The 10,615-nt window shown below is 37.2% G+C and overlaps 1 protein-coding gene across 1 annotated transcript in view; it reads right to left on the minus strand.

The window, feature by feature from the left end:
* Positions 1-10,615, minus strand: part of LOC139710314 (uncharacterized) — a 37,818-nt gene that overhangs the window by 26,877 nt on the left and 326 nt on the right. The gene's annotated exons all lie outside the window — the stretch shown is intronic.

A 10,615-nucleotide genomic window follows, 5' to 3' on the forward strand; every position in this document is an offset into this window, starting at 1 on the left:
CTGTAATGCATCAAAAATCACGTGCACAGTTACTGTCGTTTCATATTAACATCAAACATGCGCAAAATGCGCAAACATGCGTAAACTATTAGAATCATCTTTCTTAATATCCCAAGACATTTTACACCTAAATATTTGATCAATCATCAATTTCATGATAAGGTATATCAGTTGTATTTTTTGAAATCAACAATGTGCTAATTTTGAACTCTGCATGGTGCTCAGAATTCTAAAAATGTCCGACTAGTCTGGGTGCCAAAGGCTGAACCTTGTTTTACTGTCCAACCAATGTTTTTTGATGGTTTTACCCTATTTCGGGGGTGCTGAATCCGAATCTGGATGATGCAACTCTTACATCCTTGAGGGTTTTGAGATATTCAAGATGGTCGCCAAAATGGCCGCCAAAACCGGAAATTCCCATGTATTTCCTTCTAAATGGTGAGATATTGAAAACAATTGATGGCTTTACCCTATTTCGAGGGTTTTTAATCCGAATCCGGATGATGCAACTCTTGGCTCCTTGAGGGTTTTGAGATATTCAAGATGGCCGCCAAAATGGCCGCCAAAACCGAACATTCCCTTGTATTTCCTTCTAAATGGTGTGAAATATAAAACAGTTGGTGGTTTTACACTATTTTGAGTTTGCTGAATTTGAAGCTCCAGGATACAGCTCTTGCTTCCTTGAGGGTTTTGAGATAATAAAGATGGCCGCCAGAATGGCCGCCAAAATGGCCGCCAAAATGGCCGCCAAAACCGAAAATTCCCACGTATTTCCTTCTAAATGGTGTGAAATTGAAAATAATTGATAATTCTATCCTATTTGGAAGGTGCTGAATCCGAATCTGGATGATGCAACTCATGCGTCCATGAATTTTTTGAGATATTCAAGATGGCCGCCAAAATGGCCTCCAATTAAAACCAGAAATTCCCATTTATTTCCTTCTAAATGGTGAGAAATTGAAAACAATTGATCGTTTTACCCTATTTCGAGGGTGCTGAATCCGAAACTGGACGATGCAACTCTTGCATCCATTAAGTTTTTGAGATATTCAAGATGGCCGCAAAAATGGCCGCCAATTAAAACCGGAAATTCCCATGTATTTCCTTCTTTATGGTGAGATATGGAAAACAATTGATGGTTTTACCCTATTTCGAGGGTGCTGAATCCGAATCTGGATGATGCAACTCTTGCATCCATTAAGTTTTTGAGATATTCAAGATGGCCGCCAAAATGCCCGCCAATTAAAACCGGGAATTCCCACGTATTTCCTTCTTAATGGTGAGATATGGAAAACAAGTGATGGTTTTACCCTATTTCGAGGGTGCTGAATCCGAATCTGGATGGTGCAACTCTTTCTTCCTTGAGGATTTTGAGATATTCAAGATGGCCGCCTAAATGGCCGCCAAAACCAAAAATTCCCTTTTATTTCCTTTTAAATGGTGAGAAATTGAAAACAATTGCTGATTTTGCCCTATTTCGAGGGTGCTGAATCAGAATCTGGATGATGCAACTCCTGTATTGTTGAAGATTTTGAGATATCCAATATGGCCTCCAGAACGGCCACCCAAATCGGAAGTTTCCGTGTATTTCCTTCTGAATGGTGACAATTTGAAAGCAATTGGTGGTTTTTATCTTATTTTGAGTGTGCTGAATCCGAAGCTCAGGATACAACTCTTGCATCCTTAAGGGTTTTGATATGATAAAGATGGTCGCCAAAAATGACCGCCTAAAACGGTATTATGTAGACCCCCTATTTCCTTCTAAATGGTGTAGAATATAAAACAGTTGGTGATTTTACACTATTTTGAGTTTGCTGAATTTGAAGCTCCAGGATACAGCTCTTGCTTCCTTGAGGGTTTTGAGATAATAAAGATGGCCGCCAGAATGGCCCCTAAATATATATATAAGTAATTTCTTATAAAGCGCTATGTCCAGTTACAAACTACTCAAAGCGCTTTCTGCTCTCTCTTAAGAAAATAGAAAAGGTACAAATAAATAGTACATTACAATACAGTGCAATACCATACAAAATAATACAATACAATGACAACGCCTAGCAGAGGAAGAAAAAACACACACACACACAAAAAAAGACCCCTAATCATATGATTGAGCAAAAAGATATGCCTTGACATGTCGTTGAAAAGTATCTAGGCTGTGTATGTTACGAACATTATCCGGAAGTTTATTCCAAAGTGAAGGAGCCAAATGGAGGAAGGCGCGATCCCCGTAGGTTGTCCGAGTTTTGGGAACATGTAGCACCGTCGAAGACGAAGAACGTAGGCTGTAAGCTGACTGCTTTACTGTGACCAAGTCCTGAAGATACTTCGGAGCCATGCAATGTAATGTTTTGAAAACAAGGGTAAGAATCTTGCACTCAATCCTCTTCTTGACTGGAAGCCAGTGGTATTGTCTTAGTATTGGGGTGATGTGAACATTCTTCCTCACACGAGCTAGAACACGGGCGGCACTGTTCTGTACTCTTTGGAGGCGACAGATAGAAGAGTTAGGCAGACCAGCTAATACTGCATTACAATAGTCAATGCGTGACGATACTAGGGCGTGAATAACCTTGACTACATCAGATTCAGACAAGAATCTGCGAATTCTTGCAATGTTCCTAGGATGGTAGTTGGCACTCTTACAGGCACTTGTGATGTGGTCATTCATATTCAATCTGTTGTCTAGGATCACTCCAAGGTCACGAACTGATTCCAAGAGCGACAGATTCTGACCATTCAGGGAAATGTGCTCCATCTCAAACACAGAGTGTTGGTGTCGGGAACCAATCAGGATCACATCAGTTTTGTCATTATTAAGTTTCAGGAAATTGCCACTCATCCAGTCCTGCATTGCCGCCAAGCAATCCTGAATTTGCCGACAACAGACCTGATCGGTTATTCCTGGCTTGAAGGCAACATAGAGCTGCGTGTCGTCAGCATAGAGATGATAGCTCAGGCCAAAACTTCTTGCTATGTCACCAAGAGAAGAAGTATACATGGTAAAGAGGATAGGTCCCAGCACGGAGCCCTACGGGACACCACATTCGATGTAGCACTGCTTTGATGAAGAATCTAATAAAGTAACTACTTGGGATCTCAAAGTCAGGTAAGAGTGGAACCATTTGAGAACGTTTCCAGAGATTCCAAAACGATGCGACATTCTCAGCAGCAGCAAATCGTGGTCCACAGTATCGAACGCTGCGGATAGATCTCAGAGGACAAGGAGTACCATCTGTTTCTTGTCGAGGGCTAAGAGGATATCATTTGTCACTTTCACAAGAGCAGTTTCCACACTGTGCCCTGGTTGATATGCGGACTGCAGGTTCTCGAACAGATCATTTCCCTTGAGGTACTCGCACAGGAAATTTCCAACAACTTTCTCAAGAACTTTGGAGACAAACTGTAGTTGCGAAATCGGTCTATAGTTGTCAAGAGAGTCAGGATCAAGAGTAGTCTTCTTAAGCAGGGGCGTTACATGAGCAAAAACGATTTTCCATGTAAGCGCTATGTAACCTTCTAAATGGTGTAAATTGGCGGTTTTACTCTATTTCGAGGGTGCTGAATCCAAACCTGGTTGATGCAACTTTCGTGTTCTTTTTTCAAGGGTTTTTGAGATGTCAAAGATGACCGCCAAAATAACTGTCAAAAATTGGTAAATTTTAGACCCAGTTCAGCACCCTCGAAACTTGGTTGTTGAAATTCGTTCATTCTTTAGGGTTTTTAGACGTCCAAGATGACAGCCAAAATAAGTGGCAGAATTCCAGTGTTGATATATTTTTTCTTAATGGTAAATTTTTTTTAAATAAATTGATGGTCTTACCCTATTTCGAGGGTGCTGAAGGTCTTTTGGACATCTATAAATGTCCTGTATGAACGGAAACTCCTTAACATTTTCTTATACTTAAATGGTGAAGTACAGTGTATTGTGCTCTAACGCGAAGCGGGGGATTAAACCCATGCAGGGTGAAAAGCAATAATTCGTATTCCTTAATTCAACTCAATTGAGCGAACTTGTCAAATCAGCTAAAAGTTATTGACACCCAAAATGACTGCCACAATGGTATTGTAATATACTGAGATATTCCGATATGTCTCAAACGGAACTTTAACACGTACTGGAAAAAATAAAGTGATATTGACATCATACTGAAACGTATATACACAAAGATACGACTAGAATCCTTTATGCATAATTGTTATAAAGTAATGCTTGTGGTCGCCAATAATATGGCTCCACAGATGTGAAGTTAATCCTTTTCTGCTATCACTTGAGTAAAATCAAATTATGGCATGTTGGTATTTGGTGTTGAAACTTGTCTTGTATTCTGACGAGTCTCGCCTCGTATTCTTATGAAACTTGTCGCATATTCTGATTACGTCATTGGAAATTGTTGCATCCATAACCACTATAGTAGATATCAATAAGGGTAATTTCAAAAGCACTCTGCGCGATGATGATGTTCGTAAATACTGGATCATCAATTTTTACCTTCCATGTTGTCGTATATTTTTTTTAATCCATTCTTTTTTCACGGCGCGTTACCTGTGATATGTCCGTCCCCCCATGTGTGTTTGTAATAGATTACATATAATTATATTATACATATACACATATAATGTTGCATCATATTGAAGAAAAAATTGAAGCATAACTATAAAAATGTCCCACTCGTGTCTTCAACAATGTCATCAACACCACCAACATAAACCAAATAATCAATTTGAGTGTTCATAGATGAGATTAAAACTGCTCATGGATTAAGACAGGTAGGCCTAATGTTGGGTAATTTCAGTACACTTCTCTACATCACTATCATATGATTTAGATGAACATGTCTTGTCCATTGATTGTTAGTGTTCAAAACTTATCCATTATATGTAGAGGAAAAAGTGTAATCTTGCAATTATTCAACCGCATCTGCAGTTTTGAAGGGTTCATTGCTGGCACATTTGTATCGTACCAACTCCAAGATATCCGGCAGAGCTGGTTTCACTGTATATTATACAAACTGTGCCATTTTTATTTATTTATTTATTTATTCATGTTTTCTTTTAAAAACAATACAGGGTAGGCACATTCAGTTTGCTAACTGCTTTACAATGGCGCCCTGTATATACACAAAATAAAACAACAAATACATTTGTAGTAACATGATTCACACAATTACCGATCAGTGACATAAACAAACAAAAGAAATCAACTTAACTACACATCTGTTACATGTATACATAAAAACTAAAACCTTAACGATTTAGAAAAGGGAATAGTATATAAACACAAACAAAACAAAGCAAAAAGTCTAGTGGATGTGACAATGTAAAAAAAAAAAGGTCTTATTGGATTCATTGGAAGAGAAAAGTTAAAGCATGCGGATAAATCTTAAACAATTTGTTTTGAATATAGTCAATAACGAAGACAGTTGTACTTCAATGGGGAGTTTGTTGAAAAGAGAGCTACCGGTGTACGAAAAGGAACGTTTCTTATATTCGGTTTTCGGGTAAGGTATTGATAGAGTGCAATTTTTAGAGTATCGTGTTTTGTAATAATTAGCTGAATAAGAAGTGATTAGAGGATTTAAATAAATAGGTACCAGATTATGACGGATTTTGAAGGTGAGTATGCAATATTGTAACTTGATTCTTTCTTCAACAGAGAGCCAATTTAAAGTGGTGAGTAGAGAGCACTGAGAGTATAACAATCAACATTAAGTACTAAGCGCGCATATTTATTCTGCATTCTTTTTAATTTCTGCACATTAGTCTTAGAACAACTACCCCATGCCGTACAACAATAATCAATATGTGGCAATATAAAAGCAAAATATAGATTGATCAGCATTTTTGGGGGTAAAAGATTTTTTATACGACGGATGCATCCTATTGCTCGAGATATCTTTCCACGTACATGCAGTATATGATCATTCCACAATAATTGGGAATCTAATATAACTCCCAAATATTTAACAGTATCAATGGTTTCTAATACAATATCATTGTACATTATTACAGGTACTTTATTTCTCAATTTTCTTTTCGGACCAAAAAACATTACTTTAGTTTTCTCAGAATGCAGTATCAAATCATTACATTCCAACCATCGTGTAATTAAGTCAAAATCATTTTGAAGAGTTTTTTGAATGTGTAAAAAATTGAGTCCATTAGTAAACACTGCAGTATCGTCTGCATATAAGGACAATTTAGTAGAAGCATTAAATTTCAAATTGCAAATATCGATATACAAACAAAAAATCAGAGGACCAAGGATGGACCCCTGGGGTACCCCCGATTTCATAACTACATAATCACTTCTATATTCATTCACAGATACACACTGCAATCTTTCATGAAAATAACATTTGAACCAATTCACTCTCGACTTGAAATACCATAATAGGTCATTTTTTCCAGAATCTTACCATGGGGAATCACATCAAACGCTTTTTTCAAATCCAAAAATATTTCCCCTGTAAGATGTCCCCTGTTCATATTTTCTAACAAAAAATCAACTATATCAGTTACACACGTTGCGGTCGAATGTGATGGCCTAAATCCAGACTGTTGTGAAGATAATAATGTATTTTCATTTAGATAAGTATACAACTGTTCATGTACTGCTTTTTCTAAGATTTTTGATAAAATGGGAAGTATCGATATTGGTCGAAAATTATTAATATCATATGTTCCACCTTTATGTACCGGTGTAATTCGAGCTTTTTAAAATTCTGCCGGAATTTGAGATGTTTGTATTGAGCGATTGATTATAAAAGTTATCTGTTCACAAAAATAACCAGCTGACAATTTGAACAGTTTTGGGTGTAGGCCATCAATACCCATAGCTTTTTTTTGCAATTAATGTTAAGCAGTTCATTTTTTACAAATTCAATAGATATTTCTTTGAATTGGAACTCTGTGCTTACTTGAGCCAAAGTTTCCATAGTGTTGACACTTATATCTGAGGACTTGGTGTTATTTTTAAACCTTTCACACACGTTATTAAAAACTTCATTAAGAATATTCACTACCGTACTGCCATCATTAACTACTTCATCATTTACGAGGAGCTTGAGCTCTGTTTCACTTCTTTTATTTGGCAAGAGATTCCGTAACATCTTCCAATTTCTATGCACATCATTGCCACACGATGAAAATGCTTCTTTATAATAACCTCGTTTTAAACGTTTATTCAAATTATTAGCTCTATTTCGATAAAACTTAAATTTTTGCCAGTCAGATTCAGAATCAGTTTTTCTGAACTTTTTTCTGTAGAAATCACGTTCACGGGCCAGCTTTATATATTCTTCTGTTATCCAAGGGACTCCTCTTTGTTTTCTTCTAACTGAAATAATCGGAGGGTGTTAATTGCTCAATGAGCTAAACATAGATTTGAACATATCCCATAATTCTTGAACGGATTTTTCTCCTGAGTAAAATGAACTCCAGTCTAGGCCATTTAAGTCTTTTTTGAACATCTCTTCATCAAAAAACGAAACGATCTAATTTTGCTGATCTTTGGTGAAAAAGGGCGGTTTTTACCTTGTATTTAACTGAAAAAATCAAAGAGTGATCACTGAAGCCAATACACTGTACGCCTGACTTGACGATTTTCATTGAGTGCGAAGTAAGTATTAAGTCTATCAGAAAACCTGAAATCGAAAACCTGAAATCTTTCTGTCAAAAAAAAAATAGGGTAGCACCATCAATTGTTGGCAATTTCTCACCATTTATAGGAAGGAAATACATAAGAGTTTCCGTCTTGGCGGCCATTTTGGCGGCCATCTTGACTATTTCGAGGTGCATCATCCAGATTCGGATTCAGCACCCTCGAAGTAGGGTAAAACCATCAATTGTTTTCTATTTCTCACCATTTAAAAGCTAATACATAGAAATTTCCGGTTTTAATTGGCGTCCATTATGGCGGCCATCTTCAATATCTCAATACCCTCAAGGATGCAAGGTTTGCATCATCCAGACTCGGATCAACACCCTAGAAATAGGGTAGAACCATCAATTGTTTTCAATTTCTCACCATTTAGAAGGAAATACATGGGAATTTCCGGTTTGAATTGGCGGCCATCTTGAATATCTCAAAAACTTCACGAATGCATGAGTTGCATCATCCAGATTCGGATTCAGCACCTTCCAAGTAAGGTAGGATCATCAATTATTTTCAATTTCACACCATTTAGAAGAAAATACGTGGGAATTTTCGGTTTTGACGGCCATTTTGGTGGCCATCTTGAATACCTCAAAATAATCAAGGATGCAAGAGCTGCATCATCCAGATTCGGATTTGGCATCTTCGAAATAGGGTAAACCATCAATTGTTTTCAATTTATCACCATTTAGAAGGAAACACGTGGGAATTTCCAGTTCGGGCGGCCATTTTGGCGGCCATCTTGAATACCTCAAAACCCTCAAGGATGCAAGAGTTGCATCATCCAGATTCGGATTCAGCACCCCCGAAATAGGGTAAAACCATCAAAAACACTGGGTGGACGGTAAAACAAGGTTAGGCCCGAAAAGTGGCTTGGCACCCAGACTAGACTGCTAACAGCTGGCTAAAGGTGTGAGACAAGATTTATATGCGAGAATTGACACTCACAGCGTTCTATAACAAACAGGAGCGAATGACACTCAATATGAGACACATATGCACAAATGTACATATAGACATACATATTAGTATATTATACGGATGAGATTTGCAGCACCGTAAATGTAAAAACACACGCAAACAAATGGACACATGTCATTAATTTGCATGAGAGCTGGTCATACAGTCATGCAAGAAAACGAACATGTTTTCACGCAGTGATACTACTCATCGCATCGCATGAGGGCGCAGAACGTCAAACCAAGAAATACAGAGAGGCTGCCACCACATAAACACTATATCACACATATAAACACTAATTAACGAATTTAGAACCGTACGTGCAACATGAATTTTGTTTCATAATTTTATCACACAATAAACTACAATGTCACTTGATTGGAGATAAATTTCTCGTGCACTCATGCACCGAGTGATATACATGTAGCTTATTTTGGTTAATTTTAAAATGTACAACACGTGGAATTTTTAATTTCCTCATTAAAAATTTGTGGTAATCAGTTGGTTTTCAACATATATTGAAATGTTGTGTACTGATATTCTTGTTGAATTAAAACTGTTCACCGCTTTCATGTAAAATCGGCATATCCATAATTTTGAATATTGTATGAAGATGATCAATTGCAGTTGTTTGATGAGGGGTTTTTTTCATCTGGAGTTAAAGGGATGGTACAGGTTCGGTTGAGATGGGGATTCAGGTTTAACTTTTATGAGATGATTAGCTCAGCCACTTATACGAAATACTAAGGAGTATAAAAGGAGGAATTAAATGTTTGTTTCAGGAAATCGGTTTTGAAATGGCTGAGAAATCCACTAAACAAAGTGGCCCTAGAAAAAGGAGGGTAACACCTTTTACTAGGACCACTTTGTTTGTTTTGAGTTTGGATATCTCAGCCATTTAAAAACAACAAATTAACCTTGAATTCATCTTAGAATAAAATGCTCTTTAAATTTCATTTAAGTGACTTCGAATTATCTCGCAAGAAGTGAAAGCCACAATCCCCATCTCAATTAAAATTGTACCATCCCTTTCGAACAAGCCCGTTGCTATTATAACTTTATGGAAACTGTCAAAAATATATTTCGACCTATGCCGACATAAAGTACCTAAATACAATAATATAAATATAATTTCCACTCAAAATGTTGTGTGTACAGTTGATGAGGGTCGCGTAATACCGAGTCCCGAAAATGATACAGGATGGTCATACGAATATGGAATATTCACTCTCCTCCGAGAAGTTAATAGCCCGAACATGGTCCAAAGTCATGGTCCAAAGTCAATCAACAGCCCAGGTAAGCATGATGCCTACAGAAGGTCACGCATGATGGCACCCGAACCACATATAACTATACACGGAGATGTAAATCTTTATCGAGAAGTTTACTGGAAGGACACATGTAGGAAATACAAAGGACTCATACAAGAAGATTTTGCAACCACCCATTAATTTCTTGCTAGATGCAATTCAGCTTCAATCTTTTTATGAAATCAAATTATGTTGATTAAAATATGCTTATATACTTAGGCTATTTAGATAATGTCAATCAATGATACATTTTCCAGGAGGTCAGACATGAGAATTTAGTCAAAAAGTTTGAGCAATGCAATGTGGATTGAGTAAAGCAACAACTTTACACATCAATGAAAGTTATGAGGAAAATCGGATAGTAGACATTGGTAGAATTTACACTGTAGAAGAGGAATATAGATATATCGATTATGAACAACATCAAGCATTATGATTATGTTAAACGTGATCAACTTGTTGTTTTCAATCCGTTGCTGTTTTGGGCATAGTGTAGAATAATAATTTTCGACCTTTAGACATGCAGTACATGAATAGATTCTATACGAGCACATCTGGTGTCGGATCACAGTCTTTGACCGTACCAGCTACAGATGCCATAAACCATGCGTAGCTTTACTAGAGCTATATGCCCTATTACTAGTATACGCTCATAATCGAGGATTGTCATACCCGGCAGGTGCACAGA

Source organism: Diadema antillarum, unplaced genomic scaffold (genome assembly GCF_040938485.1).
Source record: "Diadema antillarum isolate AM-2024a unplaced genomic scaffold, OU_Dant_1.0 seq00001521_RagTag, whole genome shotgun sequence".
Taxonomy (NCBI): Eukaryota; Metazoa; Echinodermata; class Echinoidea; order Diadematoida; family Diadematidae; genus Diadema; species Diadema antillarum.